Raw genomic sequence first — 16,442 nt, 5'->3', positions numbered from 1 at the left:
CACCAATGATCATGACCAACGTACAGGTCAGGCCGGTGTGCCTTTCGTTTGTACATGAGGTGATCGTGAGTGGAAGTCAACTCAATGGTAACTAACAGCAACCTCTAAGAGGTAAGCTGCTGTCTGCAGTACCTCTCCCTCAGTCCTTTACAGTGCTGTGGTTCAAACAGACAACGGATGAATACAAAAGAGCCTTGTATGCACTCTGTCATCTAGTCAACAATGTTTGTCCAGTGGACACTAAATGCCAGACACTGAGCTACGTGCTGGGGACAAAATGATGATCTTTAGGCCCTTGTACTCAATGAGTTTACAGTCCAGTGAGGGAAGGCAGACATTACTAATGGAAAGTACAAATGTACAGTGAAATTAGTTCCATAGAGAAAAGGAATGCAGCTCTTTGCAAGCCTGTAGTAAATTTGAAATAGGCTCAGGTTGTAGATAAGACTTCCGGGAGGAAGGATTTTTTTAGGCCAAGATCGAAAGGAGTAGTAAAGGTTAACTAACATATTCTGAACTCAGTAGAGAAAAAAAACAGTAAATAAAATTTTAGTTCATATATGCATTTAATAAGGTGCTTTCAGGCATTAGCTTTGATTGGACACCATGATTAGTAATTAGTTACAACAACTCTTAATTGGAGACATTCTTGTCAAAGGTAAAGGTTTATTATTTCAAAGAGAAGAATTATGGAAGGGCTATGAAAAGAGTAATGGTAACAGTTAGCTGCTCATACTCATTTATTCTTTTAATGAAACCTGTTCCTAACTTGTAACTTTAGTAAAATACAAACGTATTTTAATGACTGGAAAGAATACTTGACTAAAATAAAAAAAATATTTACATTTCCAAAAGTAGATTTTTTAAGCCTCTTCAAAATACAATACAATTCTTCTTTTGATCTACGCTTAAACCTATAAGCATAACAGACCGATACAAGAGATAAGGATGTTTCTGGAGACTTCAAATCTGGTTCTGGGGCTATTACCTCAATGGCCTGGGTTAATTGTATAAAATCAAAAATCGGTTGCTAGAGAAGACAACTGTTGTCCTAATAGGGTTAAATGTTTTATGGATGATAATGACCCAAATAGAAACAACCACTTACATGTAATTGGCTTCAAGCCATGCAATGAGTGGGCTTATATACATTGCAAACCTTTATCAAATCACCAGGAAAGTTCTTTTGCTTTTTGTCTTTAACCACCTCCTACCTCCCACCACACTATCCACTGAAGAAGAGGAAGAAATAAGGTCTCCACTTGTTATGTGCTGTAGATCTAGTTCAGAAACATAGTGATCCTATACACAAGACAAACAAACAAACACAGCCCTGTCCTGCACCATCCGCACCATTGTTATGTTCGACCCCCGAGTTGCAGCTGCTAGGTCTCTGTTAGCTTGGTGCACATTAGAATAAATAAACACTGGTGACTAAATATTTTACAGCTTAAAAAAAAGAGAAGGGAAGCTATCTCATGACACTACATAGACTCATATTAGTTGGACTTGAATCCTTGGGTAGATGTACATAGTTAAAAGTTCAGTCAGTTGGGACTGAAGTGACAAGTGCTATACTTTTATAAGTGTGTTTGAGTGGGTTACCTAGGAAACACAATTAGTGACACTTCTTTATGTATAAGAAGAAATTTTATATCAAAAAGTAATTTTATAATAAGAAGGCATCACCATGCAGTCCATGAGTCTAAGGCTAGCTAGAGCCTTATCAGACTCATGTAGCTGCAAGTGATGATGCAGAAAGGCGAAGCAGCAAGCAGAGTGATCACAGGCCGGTGGGTGTAGGGTCACATGGATCCAAATAGGTGGAAACATGGCAAGGCATCAACAGCTCTCCAAGCCATTGACCCACATGTGATGGCTGCTAGGGGCAGACAGTGTCCCAGCAAGGAGGAGGCAAAGGACATGAGAGAAGTTCCCAGTGTCTCTGTTAGAAAGAGGCCATTCCCCCAAGGAAGCATTATCAGCCTAAGATCTTTTTGATAATTTAGATTCCACCTCTACACTCTCACACAGGTTCAAGTTGACATAAAATCTAACTGCCACAAGAAGTAAGCAGTTAGGGGAACTGATGGAAAAACTAATGTCCTCTTTCTGAGCAGTCTGACTCATCCCAAGGCCTTGTGAAATCTACATGTTCAAGTGTATACAATAAACCTGAGAATGCAAAAAAAGCAAAGTCAAATCACACATGTTGCTTTAACTCCCCATACACTAAATATCCTAAAATTTGTAATGCAGAACATGTTTTAAAGGAGATAATTAGCAATGTCATACCGTCAAAATGCTATAGTGTCAGAAAAAGTTTGACTCCAATGGACTTTTACATTAAAACTTTGATCAGCAATTTATCACCTTCAGGCATTGAAAGTTTGCATAGTAAATATATGGTATAAATAATTTGTGACATGTTTATAATTTAGAAGCATAAGACTTGTTGATTTCTGTAACCATAAATTGCTATATCAAAATACACATATGCGTTTTACCAATTAAAAAGTACCAACGTAACCACATATCGCAATATGTCTATTAAGAAGAAATTAAACTCACTGCCATGGAGTTGATTCCTAACGACTCTACAGGACAGGATCAAACTGTCCCTGTGGATTTCCCAGACAGTAACTCTTTGTGGGAGCATCAAGCTCCATCTTCTTTTGGAGTAGGGAGTGGTTTCAAAATGCTGACCCAGTTGTTTCAAACTTTTGACCTTGCAATTATATAATGTCTATGCTACCAGAGCTCACAATTAATATATCATAATATAATGATTGCTATAGAGGAACCAATCGTGCTTTCTCTGATTAAACACATTGTTTTGGGGTGACTTTTGTTGCCACTGATAAAAGGAGGAACTTATATATGCTGCTAACCTGCTGCTAACCACTACTTACTGGCTCTGAATGAATAATTAATTTAAGGGGGAACAGTCATATTTTAGGAGCTAATACAAATAATTACTGAGGAGGTCATGCTCACTTTCTATAACTTTATGCAAAAAATAGTCATCACTCAACTACATAGATAGCTATGTAGCTATGTGATCCTATGACATTTAATCTTCTCTTTGCTAGCCCTGGTGGTATAATGGTTACACAACTACAAGGTCAGCAATTTGAAACCACCAGGTCAGCAGTTCAAAACCACCAGCCACTTTAAAGGAGAACGATGAGGCTTCTACTCCTGAAAACAGCTGCAGTCTCAAAACCCATCAGGGGCAGTTCCACTCTATCATATATGTCTCTATGAGTCAGAATAATTTGACGGTAGTGTGTTTTGCTATTCTAAGGGGCTGAGTGAATGGCTCATTCAAAGTCTAACATCCATTCTACTTATTTAGATGTGTTTTACTATTAACCCTTGATATGGACTTGCATTCAGGAGCTCTGTTGGCAATGTAGTTTAGGGAATAAACTGCTAACTACAAGGTTGGTAGTTCAAACCCACCAGTCACTTCACTGGAGAACGATGAAACTGTCTGTCTTTCCAAGATATAGAGTCACAGAAATCCTTTATGTGGTGAGATAATTGAGGTTCCTTGTGCCATCTTGGTCGATAAACACATGTGGGATTAATTGAAGGGCAGAGAGATAAATGGCTCAATGAGCCTCACCCTTTTAACCAAAAGGTTCTCTGGTCTCTTGTTCTCTGATGGTCGGACCAATGTGTGGCTGCCTTAGCTGGCAAGGCTCACTTCCTGTGAGACAGCGCTGAGGAGAAGCCACATGGACTTATCATGATGCAGCCCTGGGTGCTGGAGAAGCCGTCTGGAGACCCTGCCACCACTGAGATGCTTTCACCACCACTGGATTCAAAGACTTTCTACACACTGGCCTGTGATCCTCCTGCACTCGGCATCATTGCGTGTGTTTTGCGAGTTGGAGGAGAACTTTGGAGATCGGTGTTGGACATATGGGTTAAGTCAGACTTTTGGACTTGGACTGGACTGGGTTGGGATGCTTTCTGAATGTACACTTACCCTATATATAAAACTCTCTCTTATACATGTATGAGTTTCTGTGGATTTGTTTCTCTAGTTTACCCAGACTATCACTTGTGGTCACTGGGCATCAGAACTAACTTGATGGCAGGGGACTTGGTGGGTATGGGCATCCCTGAAACCAAGCTAATTTAGATAAACAAAACTTCTAGTTTGTCCTGGAGGTCATTTAATTATTAATTTTTCCTAATAGATTGCAAATAAAATCCTAAGGATAGGATTCCAAATTAAATCATATTAACATCATAGTACCTAAAAAGAGAAAAATTAATAGTTGGATTTTTGATAAATACAAGTCCAAGAATTGACAATAGTTGAATTTTTAAATCGATTACAGTTCATTGTACTATAACAGATTGCTAATACAATTGAATTTTATTTTAAAATGCATGGAATTTTATTTTAAAAGTTTATCTTTTGATTTCTCCAAATACTGCATGAATATTATAAGAGGTGTGTGTGCTAGACATAGGTCTTAGCTTTTTACGCTAACATAACAGAAATACCACTGAAGTATGGCTTTAATGAACAACAAGTGAATGTCCCACAATTTAGGAGGCAAGAAGTCTGAATTTGGGATACTAGCTCTAAGGGAAGCTCTCTGCCCAGTGTCAGTGCAAATACGGGTTTCAGCTTCTCGACTTGATGGCAGTTGCTTAGGTTGTGTTGGGAGAGCTCTAAGTGGTATCTATATTCCCCCATTTTCCCTTCTTACTTGTACCTAACATAGTACTTTATAGATCACAAGGAATTGGATGAAGACATACCCTACCATGACACGATCTCATTACATGATTACATCTATAAGGACACAATTCAAGCCATAGAAAAACTTGATTATCAACTTAGGCAATAAGAGATTAGCCAGTCAACCCATCCAAAAATTAACCCATTATCATCCAAGCAATTTTGACTCATCACAACGCTATAGAAAGTTACAACTGACTCATAAGTGTTCCCAAATTATAGTCTTTACAGAAGCAAATGCCCACAGCTTTGTCCTTCAGCACCACTGCTGGGTGAGAAACAATGACCCTTTGGTTAGTGGTCCAGGTGGTTAGCCACAGGGACACTAGTGCGCCTGTTTTGATTGATTGCTCCAGTCAGTCACCCCCAAGAAAATAAAAAACAAAACATTGATCATTTTCTCATACATACCATTGAGAGCATTACAGGAAATATTGAACTATTCAAGTCAAACAGTGACGGTTTCTTTTATTGATGCCATCTTAGTTATTTTGTTTTGTTTGAAACATATTCTTTAATAACCTGAATGTCAATCCATTTAGATGACATGTTTAACCCTGGTCCTTTGCCAATGTCTTTGCCAATGATCTCCCTGCCATGTTTACAATGTTCTTTTTTACATCAGTGTGAAAAAAAACATCCTTAGAGGCATTTGTAACAACATCATATTTTAAAACAGAATTGGAAGCTGTGAAGAGCCCCATGATTTCTCTCTGCTGATTACTTAAGATAATATGGATGTTACGGCGAAATCTAGTCCCATTACTATATGTTTAGAATCCATTAAAAAGTCTAATCAGTCTCTATTTACAGGTTTTTGAGCATTTTGTGAAACTTAATGTTGGTTTTCAAATTTTAAGGAAATTCTTTCTCAATTATGATTATAAACAATTTCATGAAAAGTTATATTTTATTATAAAGTATATTTAAACATTAGCACTTTTATCAGTTTGAGTATGAGCTCCATAAAGATAAGAATGTTGTTTTGCTCACTGATCTATCACCAACATTTAGAAAAGCACCAAGCACATTGTGTATGGTCAATAATTACTTCTTGACAAGAAAGACTAGAAAAAGGAGCCAATAAATGGGGTTGCAGGGCACCCTTGTACCATCAATTGTACCACTGACATTGTAAGACCCTGTTCATTAATTTTATCTCTTAACCTTTCATCTCCTAAACATTTAGAGAGTACCCATTATTTTTCACATACTGCTACTGAAACCTAAGTGATAATGGTGTCTAGAACATAGATGGTATTGTGATCTATGAACTGAGTTGCTAACTATAAGTTCATAGGTTCAAACTCACCAGCCAATCTGCTGGAGAAAGATGAGGCTGTCTACTCTTGTTAACAGTGTACAATCTTGGAAAACCAAAGCGGCAGTTCCACTCTGTTCTATAGGCTTGCTGTGAGTCGGAATTGACTCACTGCCAGTGAGTGAGTGAGTGAGAAGGCCATAGATGGCTTGACAATTAAAGGGTAAACTAACGAGTTCCCAACTGATGTGTTGTCCATTGTAAGCCCGGAAAATAAAGACAACGGTATTGACTAAGGTACTCAATAAACTTAGAGCAAGGGGGTGTTTGTTTTGCAACATATATATTGAGAAAGATAATTTCAGATTCTATTATGCAAGCAGACTATTTCCTAGATGAAATCATCTATGAATCAATTTGCAGATCACAAAGGCACCAGACAGGGCATAAGGAAGAACATTTATTAGATATAAAAAGGGTAATAGAGCTGCAGAAAGACTTCATTTGATCATGTATTAAAAATTGTTTTGAAAATTATTAATTATATGTTTTTATAATTCGAGCAGCACTAGACTTAGGTTTCCAGATGATGAGAACAAAATAGTGTTTTACCTCCATGCAGATAAATTTTTTTAGGAGTATGATATGATACATGCAATTAAATGCTAAAGTGATATGACTTTGGTCTCAGCCAAAACTTTGTTTCAACCTCACTCCCAAATGTTTCATCTGTTTTTTAAATCAAAACCAAGTTTTAATTGATCCCTAAAAACTTCCTGAAGGTATCAACAAATATAGTTCACAAGGGAAGCTGATCCAGTTTCCAATTATATTGAAATATATAATTTTAAATGACTTCATCAGAACTGCCAAAATTATAGAAGCTTGCTTAAAACGTCTTGTGACAGCAATGCCAAGGAATTCTGAATCTTTGAGACACTAATCAAACAGGGATGTCACTTTTAGCAAAAGGTAAAATATTGAAAGTCGATCGGTATTTAATATAAATGTCAAAGGTCTACATTCTGCCAGTGAATGGAACACAAATGATAGCACACATGATGAAAGGAGATGCGCTTTGACACAGTAAAATAAAAAACGATAACAATTTCATATAAATGTGTCAGTTCTGAAAATGTTTAACTGTGGAATTCTCAAAAAGTTTCCATGTAGACACTTTGCACTCGTATGCTCTGTTGTTGTTGTTGTTAGGTACCACCGAGTCAGTTCCTATGTACAACAGAACTAAGCACTGCTGAGACCTGCATGGTCTGCACCATTTTTCTTGTATGTGAGTCGTTGGGTGCAGTCACAAGGTCAATTCACCTTTATCACCGCCTCTCTACTCTACCAAGCACGATGCTCGATTTCAGGAGCTCATCTCTTCTAATTGCATGTCAGAGCATGTGAGATGACCATCCTTACTTCAAAGGAGGATCCTTGCTGTGCTTCTTCGAAGACAGACTTGTTTGTTCTCTTGGCAGCCGAAGGTACATTCAATATTCCCCACCAGCGCCATCATTCAATACATCCATTCTTCTTTCATCTTCCGTACTCAATGATCAACTTCAGAGGCGTATGAACCAGCTCCCTGCCACTGAGTCAATACTGACCCAGAAAAAGTTTATAGGACAGGGAAGAACTGTCCCTGTGAGTTTCTGAAACTGTTCAACTGTTTACAAGAGTAGAAATCCCGTCTTTCTCCCTTTTTTGATCTGCTGACCTATTGGATGGCAGGCCAAAGTGCATGAGACAATTGAAAATACCATGGCTTGGGTCAGGCGCACATTAGTCCTTAAAATAGCACCCTCGCCTTCCGACACTTCAAAAAGGACACGTTCCACTGTGCTCGTATCACAGGGCCCTACAGTTCACAGAGCAGTTCCACGGCCATGATTTAATTCCACAACATGTTTTAGCAGTTTTTCCACCCTGAGGGAAAAGTAATTCTAAACTTCAGGAGGGCAAGAAAGTAAGTGCCCCAAAACATAGCCACTTGGTCCTCTGGCATGGAGACTAGCCTTCCTTTTTGCCCCTTCAAATGTTTTCAGGTGAAGATAAGAAGCTGTAAGATCTTTGGGCTCCCATTTTTCCTTGCCTGTCAACTATCCCTACTTTTTCAGCATGATAAATTATACTGCCAGATATTTAGCACAGCTAAGTAGATCTTTTTAGTAAACCTGCTAAGAAATAGACTAAACATTTTGCTAATACTAGATAAAATTAACTTTTACAACCAAAACCTTAAAGGAAAATTCACTATGCCACAACACTCTTTACATTCTCTCTACAATAGCAAACCTGCACAAGAGATTACTTAGAAAATTACTTTTTTGAAGACCTTCTCAAACACAAACTAAATTCACTGCCATGAAGTCATGCTGGCTCATAGCAACTTTATACGGCAGGGTAGACCTGCCGCTGTGGGTTTTCTAGATTGTTAACCCTTCACAGGAAGAGAGAGCCCCGTCCTACTCCCAAGGAGTGGTTGGTGGTTTCATACTGATGATCTGGAAGCAAGTAGCTCATCTTGTAACCACAAAACCATTCGGGCTCCTGAGGAATGTCTAGAATGTTTCAAGCAAACATTTGATACTCCTTAAGAATGATGAGGGACTTACATGCTTCATAATTATGAACTGTCTAATTTCAGACCAAGCTTAAATTTTGTACGTCTTTCATTTCATCCAAAGAATCATCAATTCCTGCTAACGTATACCTGTGTTTAAAGATGGGATACCATAAATCAGATGAAGAAAGAAAATGTCCACAAAGGAAAAAAATATCAGTGTTCTTCTTAAATGAAAATGGGATTAAACAGGAAGGTAGATGTACATCACACACTTGGGGAAAAAAAAACTGGTTAAGGTACGAAGAAGGTTTTGTTTCCAAAGACTGCCCGTCAGGACTTTAAACAGATGATTTCAACAAAATGATCGGATTATCCATACACAGCATAATAATATCAAAAATAACTAGGCATTAATCTTACTAAAGGGCACAGCAATTAAAGTTGGTTTTAACATCTCATTAAACACCCATATTAATTTCAGAACATCTGAGAACGAATGGGGTCTCTCTTCTCAACAACTGTGCTGGGGTACCATCAATGCAGACAGACAAACATCTGAAATTACAACCAACCTAACCGGAATTTATGCCTGCTGTTTTTAAAAAACAATAGAGCCCTCAGACACTGTTCAACAAACACAGTAGATTGTCTAGAAATTTCTTTCCTTTTTAAAACTCACTTGACTGTGCATATTATTAATTATCTTATTATTAATCATCAAAATATACTCATAAAAAAGAGAAGAGAACTTACTTAGGAGGATTTCTTCCTCAAAAAGGTTATGATGAAATTGTCAAGTGGCAAGTACCGTAGAATAAAGCATAGCTTTGAAATTAAACTGATGGGTAATTGACTTCTCTGTTTGGGTTTTAGATGTGATAGAACCTGCTACTTAATCTCTTGAACTTCATTATATCCATACGTTAAAACAATGGATAACTGAACTTGCCCCACAAGATTTTCTCCAGAGTTGTAGGGAAAGATAAAGCTCCTAGGATATGGTGTATATAAAATAAATCACAATGAACTACATAAATTAATTTACACTTGATTACAAGAGCCACAAAGAGTCAGACCTAGTCATCCAAAAGGCCTCAAAGGGATACGCTCCTCTGATCATCTAATATAACGATAAAACGTTCCTAGAAATAACAACACTGGCACCACAGGGGAAGAGTTCTGCCTCCAACTCTTATTGTTATCCTTCAGGAGTGATAGTTTTTTTTTTTCCTTACTGGATTTTTTAATGTAAATTTTGAACCATAAATCATTATGTTCAAGAATAAATAAAACATACAATAAATGTTTGATTACAAATAAGTTAGTTAATACATCCCTCAGTGCCAGCAAGTTAATTCCAATCCATAGTCATCCTAGAGGCCAGATCAGAACTGCCCCTGTGGGTTTCCGACACTGTCAGTCTTCATAGGACGAGAAAGATTCCTCTGTAGGGAAGTAGAAAGCTTTCTCCCAAGGGGCAGCTGGTGGTTTTGAACTATTGACCTTGCAGTTAGCAGCCTAGCAAATAACTCACTACACCACCAGGGCTCTTATGTTTGATAAACACTCCCCAAAGATTTTGCCACATCACTGCCACCTAGTCCATTTTGACTCCTCGCAGCCACGTAGAAGGTACGTGGCTAGATCAATATTTACAGGAGCAGGGAGCCATTTTCTCCCAGGGAGCCATTAGTGGGGTTTAATTGCCCACTTTGCCATAGCCAGCAGAGCTACCAGAGATTTGTATATACTGAAAGCAGTTAAAAAAGAGGAGTTATAAAACTTTACGAAGAGGTTCTGTTACCTCATTTCCCCACACGTAAATATTTTACAGTATAAACCACGAACCAACCCTAGTGCCCACAAGTCAATTGCAATTCAAGTCGATTCCAGCTTAGGATGGCGCTCCGCAGAGGACTACGTAGAGAGCAATGAGGCAGGGTGACAAGTTATGCATTGGACTGCTCACTCTAAGGTCAGAAATATGAACACAACATCTGCTCTTGGGGGAAAAGATGAGGCTTACCACTCTCTTACACATTCAGAGCCTTGGAAATCAAAGGGCCAGTTTCTACTCTGTCCTGTGGAGTTGCTATTACTGGGATGCAACTGGGTAGCGGTGAGAGGGAAGAACAGTTTCCTTGTTCTTGGACTCCTTGTTGTTGGCTCCCCAGTGTCCCCCAAAGTACTTTTAAATGCCTGTACAATTAACTTTCATAATACCCATTTTTGAGTGCATGGTATAGGGGGATACATGTTGGGCTGCTAATGGCTAAGTTGTTGGTTCAAACCCAGCAGCCTCTCCGTGGAAGAAAGAGGAGGCTTCCTGCTCCTGTAAAGGTTTTTAGCTTTGGAAACCCACCAGGGTCCTCTAGGGTCGATCAGAGAGAAATGGATGCATTGAAGTGTGGCCTTGGTGAAGATTACGGAAAGTACCATGGACTGCCTAAAGAGCAAAGATACCGTGCTCCTGGGCTGTCTAATTCCACAAAGACGCACAGTCGTGGAAACCCTATTTAGGGTCATTCCTAATTGAAATTGACTCCATAGGTTTGGATTTGGGGTTTTGTTTACTAGGAAACTTCCAGGAAATCACTTTTCTTCATTGCTCCGAGAAAACAAACAAACAAACAAACAAACAAACTTGACAGGGTTTGTAAATGGATATGGCATTTTCAGAGGTCCAGGCATCTGTGGTTCAATCTAGAATGCTGAAAGATTGGCAGCTTAATTTTCCAGGCACTCTGGAAGATAAAGATGTAGTCTTCAGTCTCTGTACAGATTCATGGCTTTGGAAACCATGTGGGATAGACCTACTCTATCTTATGAGGTGACTATGAGTTGGAGACCACTTGATAGCAATAGAATTGGAGTCCTCCATCTCACTAGTCAATATTTTTTCTGCTTTCTTCTCAGGCAGTGGTGTGGTGTGGCCTGTTCGCACCAGTTCAGCAGAAAGGATCCCTACTTTTTGGTTGAATTCGGTGAACTGGTTGTTTAAATGTCACTTGTAATTCAGGTTCTCTCTCAGGTAGGTGGCTGGGTACTTGTCAAAATGGAAACCACCAATTTCCATTCCTTAAATCTGTTCGACATTCATCTGGAAGGTTTACCGGTATAAAAAAAATCAGACAGAACTATGCTTATAATATATAGTTATATAGTCACAGCATAAAACTCATTTGACCCTTGGTGTAATTGTACATTTATATTCTTGGGGGCTGGTTACTTCAGTAAACACACATAGGCTGTCATGAGAAAAAGTGCCGAACAACCAGAGTGCCAAACATGCTGTATTTGTTCTAGATTTGTGTTACACCTCAAATTCTTATGCAATACTATGAGTGAATTATGCAACTCTTAAAAGTGTTCAAAGAGCTAAGAATATTGTCAGAACAATCGCTGAAAGGGAAGAGGTTTTTTTCAAAGATGAACATAATATGTTCAGGGAAGAGAAGTTGCTTGCTTCTAATAGATCAGACACAACGACTGTGGTCTAACACTGAAGGAATGGGCTCCAACTCCAAGAATGGAAAAATGGTCCAGGACAAACAGCACAGCCTAGTGAGGATACTCAAACAAAAGCAAAGAGCATTGCAAGTGAGGGTGCCAATCAAGAAGCAATTTGGAAAGATTTTAATAACAGTTTATTGTTTTTTGTAAGGTATTATTTAATGTTTCATTAATAGCTGAAAACTCTGTCTTATAACAGTCTAGTTTTGCATACCTTTCAGTGTTCTTAGTTAAGTAATAACTGTGTGAAACAATCAGCTACCTTTCACTATATTGCTTTTTTTAATGAAAATGGCCACCAGGGCATTGAACCAGCTCTTAAATTCTTTGAACACCACCACTGCTCAGAGGTACTGATTGAGACTTGAGTCTCAGGTTTTTGAGATGCAGAATTAAGAAGAAAAAAATTTTTTTCAAATGAAAATATTATTTGCAGAATTAAGAAGAAAAAACGCCATACTTAATTCTGCAAATAATATTTTTCAGAAAGAAAAGTCCAACAAAAATATTTAAATAAACAGGGGGGAAATCCTTGTGAAGGAAAAAAAGCAGGATATATTGAAAACTAGAAAAAAACTAAAATGGGTCAAAGGGAAGATCAACTGACCAGGTACCACATTTCAACCTAATTACATTTATCATAATCAAGTTTACAAAGTCTTGCCTGAGAGCAAGGTTATCCATATCCCTTGACCATGGTCAGAGGGAATCCACCAGAATCTTAATCTATGCAGATACCCCGCAAATAGATTTTGGGCTCCCACTGTCATCCATAGCCTTCTGCAAATTGGGTGTTCACAATTTAAGCTCTGATAACATTTCTTCCTTTAGATTTTGATTTTGCTATTTATCATCACACAGGGTGGTGTGCCTCTTGCATGTGGACTTAATGGATACCCCACTTAGGTGGCTGCTTGTTTGAATATAAGCCTTTTAAGACCCCAGGCGCTATTCTTTCTGATAGCCAGGCACCATCTGCTTTCTTCTCCAGACTTTGCTGTAGCACTCATATAATCAGTAATCACTTCATGAGGGTGAGCATAGAGCAGGGCCATGTCATAAGAACAAATTGTTTTTTTAATTAAGATTAGAATAAAATGGGAGCCCAATATCCATTCATTTGTCTATAGATTATGCACATCTGTGGTTCACTTTAAACTCCTCATCTTCACTTTATGACAGAGAACATTATCAATCATTACCTTGGGAGATAAGGTTATTTTATTGATATTGTCCCTAATTTAGCATATGGCATAGAATTTAACATACTGTTCAGAAAGGGAATTTATGCAAGTGTAGATCAGTCCCAAACTACAATCCAGGAGCTGTAGATCTGTACAGATAGAACTCTGAAAGGATTGGACACTCTTTACATTGATCATAGAGGTTGTGATAGGAGAAATTTTCCAATAACATTCACTCACAAGGTCATAACCCTGTCCACCAGATTAATACATGTCATAGTCAAGCAAGGAGGCCTTCAAAATAGCAAATATATGGTGGTTCCTGGCCCCCTTCATTGGGTACCCACAAAGCAAGGGATGCCAATGAAAGTCCAGAGACTGCCAATCCCACAGCCCCAAAGTGGCCGTCATATATTTTTTCTCACACCAGGGCGTCATATATTTCTTCTCACGCACTTCTTGAAGGAGTGACCTCAGCTGAGGTGAAGTCTCCTCTTTCAAGATGGTTCTCAATATGTACACACAAGAGAGGTGACGTATAGTTCATGGATGCTAGGCAAGTTCTCTATCCTTTGGTTGGAAGACTGGAGCATAACTTAACATGACCCGAGAGCAAAAACCTGAATACGTCTGGGTATTTTTCCATATAGCAGTGGACTCATACGGTATTTGTCCTTTTGTGATTGACAAACTTCACTCAGCAGAATACCTTCCAGGTCCTAACATGTCATGCATTGTTTCATGCTGTGTTAGGCCGGGTTGACTAGAGAAACAAATCCAACGATGCTCTTATATATGTAAGAGAGAGTTTTCTATCAAGAAGTAATTATATATCAAGCAAACATTCCAGCCAAGCCCATCTCAAGCCCACAAGCCTGATACTAGTCCGTACGTCCCTCTTCAGACTCACACAGCCATATGCAATGATGCAGAATGCAGGAAGATCACAGGCCTGTGGGTGCAAAGTCATGTGGATCCAATGGCAGTGGCCACAACACAGGGCTCACAGCGACCAGCGTCAGCCAACAGGAAATTAAAGGCAGAGAGAGGGGGGGAGGTTCCTAGGGCCTTCAGTATGAGAAGGTCACGCTCACAGGGAGTCACCATTATGCTGTGACTTGATTGACAGGCTAACCTCCACCCCTATACTTTCATATAACTTCAAGTTGACATGAAATTATGTAACTACCACACATGTCTTTGCCACTTTTTTAGGGATATGTTATATATTCTACATATATACGTAACCTATAAACTGTGTGTATATACCACAGTTTCTTTATCTAATCTTCTACTGCTGGGCTGGGCACTTGGTTTATTTCTGGTTTCTTGATAATGTCAACTGGGCTACAATAAGCATGGGAGAGTACACATCCATTCATGTTCTATCTCTTATTTCTTTGAGGTGTAAGCCCAATAACAGTATTGCTAAGTCATGTGGGATTTCCATTCTCAGTTGTTTTAGATAGAACCATATTGCTTTCCATAATGGCTGTAGGAATTTACAAGTCCACCAAGAGTGTATATGAGCTCCATTATCTCCATATCCTCTCTAGGATTTGTTGTTTCCAAGAAAAATCTTTAGATAACTTACTTCATAGCATCTGTCCACCCAAAACAATTTCACATCGTGGTCTAAGCACCCCTTTTAATTCTTCGGCTTCTATCCCTATGGGAGCCACTCAAGCATATGTCTACATGATGCCCGTTACCTCTGCTCATCTCCTTCGTCTGCCCCGAGGACTTATTGCAGCCACTGCTCTTATTCTGCCCCTGCTGCAACCTTACTTAGGTTTTTTTCCTACTCAATTCTCGGATTTTCAAATTATCCAGACATGTGGTGACTGACAATTTAATACATTAGAACTGAAAAGCTCGAGGCTGAGGAAATGATATGCAGTAGAAGTACATTAAAGGAAGCTCAACATTAGAGATGGATGTATATCTCATTACAGGAATATCTTTAGTATCACCCACATCAAGGGGATAGTCTCTCCATTTCACAAGTATTGCTTTTTTAAAAATCACTTTATTGGGGGCTCACACAGCTCTTATCACAATCCAGATGTCCATCCATTGTGTCAAGCACACACACAAAAATGGAGTTTTTAACGGGAAAAACAGCATAGACTGTACCAACCAATTACAGTTTTCATAAAATAGCTTGTAGTTATGTTTTATAAGAAAATACTTGTCCTGAAATTCTTCTTGCAACATAACTCCCTTTACTTTGTCAACTAATAAAAATCACTTCTAATATACAAGCATACACTTAGGTAATAATAAGCATCACAGTCAACACACCGATGTATTTTGTGATGTCTTTTTTTCCCCTTTCATTTTGCGTCTATTTACTCGCAAGATACAATTCTTCAACTTACAACCAGACTAACATATTTTGCAATGGTTCTATCAAGTATTATCTTCAAACAGTACCTATATTTGTAAACTCTTACCCGGTCAGTCTTAGTGAGAGAAGTACAATTGGCTGTTCAACAGTTCCATTAGTCTTGGACTGGTAGGAGGAAGTTGGATGTGTGTTGATCCTTCAAGCCAGTGGTCCAAAGTAAAGTCCGAGGAGCGATCATGGAAGGAGCCCAAGGATATCCTTCACCATGAGCTGGAGAATAGGAAATGAAAAGGAAAAGCAGATGTATTACATTTCTCAATATTACTTAGACATTAAACCATGGATAACACCCTTAATTTTATCTGGTAAAAATTAAGAAGCACACGAATATGATCATCAAGAGTATGTGGTTTGACATCCTAGCTCTGCTACTCACCAGTAGCATGTTTAGCCAAGCTATGCAAGTGTATAGGCACATTAGACAACTATGGATATAATATGCTAACTCATGCAAAGTATTCCATAAAGAAAAGTTGTTTACCCCTCCTCCGCAAGAGATAAACATTATCTATGAATGTCAGTTTAAATTCCTTTATGAAATTTTAACCGACAGAAGAGGTCCACATTAAGAAAATAATGAATAAAATTAAAAGGAATTTATTCCAGAAATGCAAGTTTAGTTCATATTTAAAGATCTAACTTTTTAAAGCCTTCGAGAAAATTTAACATCCATTCATGGTGACTAAAGTCAAGAAAAGAGGACTGAATGGGAACTTTCTTGACATGCAGGACCCTTG

The 16,442-nt window shown here is 38.5% G+C and overlaps 1 protein-coding gene across 2 annotated transcripts in view; it reads right to left on the bottom strand.

Annotated features, from left to right (window-relative positions):
- Positions 1 to 15,913, bottom strand: part of DLGAP1 (DLG associated protein 1) — a 931,603-nt gene extending 915,690 nt beyond the window's left edge. For both annotated transcript variants that reach the window (XM_030887282.2, XM_004702880.2), the window contains exon 1: positions 15,752 to 15,913. The gene's annotated coding sequence lies outside the window, so the exon portion shown is untranslated. The remainder of the gene's footprint in view (positions 1 to 15,751) is intronic.
- Positions 15,914 to 16,442: the final 529 nt, after the last annotated feature.

This window comes from Echinops telfairi, unplaced genomic scaffold, assembly GCF_000313985.2.
Source record: "Echinops telfairi isolate 266 unplaced genomic scaffold, ASM31398v2 ScPeMD7_7400;HRSCAF=8409, whole genome shotgun sequence".
NCBI classification, from domain to species: domain Eukaryota; kingdom Metazoa; phylum Chordata; class Mammalia; order Afrosoricida; family Tenrecidae; genus Echinops; species Echinops telfairi.
Note: the sequence above shows the minus strand (reverse complement) of the source record. Positions and strands in the feature narration are given on the sequence as shown.